Source organism: Osmia bicornis, unplaced genomic scaffold, assembly GCF_907164935.1.
Source record: "Osmia bicornis bicornis unplaced genomic scaffold, iOsmBic2.1, whole genome shotgun sequence".
NCBI lineage: Eukaryota > Metazoa > Arthropoda > Insecta > Hymenoptera > Megachilidae > Osmia > Osmia bicornis.
The window spans coordinates 263,345-265,053 of NW_025791146.1; positions in this window are offsets into that span (position 1 = coordinate 263,345).

A 1,709-nucleotide genomic window follows, 5' to 3' on the forward strand; every position below is an offset into this window, starting at 1 on the left:
TGGCCAGATAAGTAGGACAGTTAGTGTTAAGAGTGTTGTAAATTATAATAGCAAGAAAGTAGTTTCTTTGATTGGCAATAGTGAGCCACCTAAGACCTCTTGTGAGGCCTGATATAGGTGAATCACGTTTGGCACCAGTGACAAATCGAACTGCTCTATTTATGATACGTTGAAGCCTAATATTCAGTACTGTGCCAATGCCATTTAGCACTGCTAGACAATAATTAATATGCGGCAGAATTAAGGCGTTAGCTTGACTTGTCCTTAGTGAAGCATCAGTATATTTGACCATGTTGTACAATTGGTAAAAGGACGAGTTGGTCTTTGACAGGATATGATTAAGATGAACAGAGAAGATTAGCTTTGAGTCCATAAGCACACCCAGGTTGCGAACTGTGCTTTTGAAGGGTATATTGACATTGTCAAGACTAAGACTAGGAAGTTGTGAAGGGTCCAGTCTATTTATGAAGCGTCTAGCTTCAAAGATGATGGCTTGAGTTTTACCTAGATTGAGATGTAGTTGATTCAGAGACGCCCAATTTCGAATGCAGGCGATATCTCCATTGATTTTGTTAAGACAGTCAGCTAGATCATCATAGGCACAACATCTATAAATTTGGAGATCATCGGCGTAGAGAAGTCGACGCGAGTTTTTGATGACATTTCCTATGTCGGTGATGAAGAGAGAAAACAGTAAAGGCCCAAGAATTGATTCTTGGGGGACGCCAGCAGTTGTATGAGACCAACTAGAGAAAGTGCCATCATGATTTCTGACCGCTTACATTCTACTTGATAGATAGGGCACGAACCATTTGATTGCTCCTTCGGAAAGACCGAGGGCTTTTAGCTTGAGTAGTAGTAGGTGGTGAGAGACTGTGTCAAACGCCTTGGAGAAATCGAATAATACCAGCACAGTTAGCGTTTTCGAGTCCATGTTATGTCTGATATCATTGACTAATTTTATAAGTGTTGTTTGTGTGCTGTGGCCTTTGCGGAACCCACATTGAAAGGGATCAAAAAGCTGATGGCAGTTAAAGAATTCAGTGAGCTGATTAAAGTCTAGTCTTTCCAGTATCTTGTTCAGAAAAGGTAGTAATGCTATGGATCGGTAATCACTAGGAGAAGTGGGGGTTTTCTTCTTTTTCACAGCAATGATGATGACTTTCTTCCATTCATCTGGAAACGTTGAGTCCGCCAGTGATTTGTTGAAGAGGACACGGAGAAAATCAATTAAGCTGTCCAGTAGAGGAAGTTTCACGCCACGTGCTATCCGGTCTATGCCAACAGCTGGTGAAGTGATTGATGAGAAAGCAGTACATATTTTGTCAGCAGATATTGGTGAGAAGTTGAACTTGATATCAGCGCTTTAGCTAGTGAAGTTGAAGTAGAATTGGTAGAAATAGCAGCAAAGTAAGTATTTAAAGCTTCGGCAGATACTGTTGGAGGCTGATGATCCGTGTTTTTAACAAGGGATAGCCGCTTTAACTCTTTCCATGCTGCACCACCAGTGAGGTCAGATAGTCATTGTCGATAACAGTTAGCGCGCGCCATTGAAACTTTGCCACGATGAGTGTCTCTGGCAGTTCTATAGGCGAGAAGTTCAGGCGTTTTTTTGTTTCGTCTGTACTTGCGATATAGATTATTAACTTGTTTGCCAGAATTTCTGAGTAGGAGGTTCATCCATGGGGCAAGCTTACAAGTAAACCTAC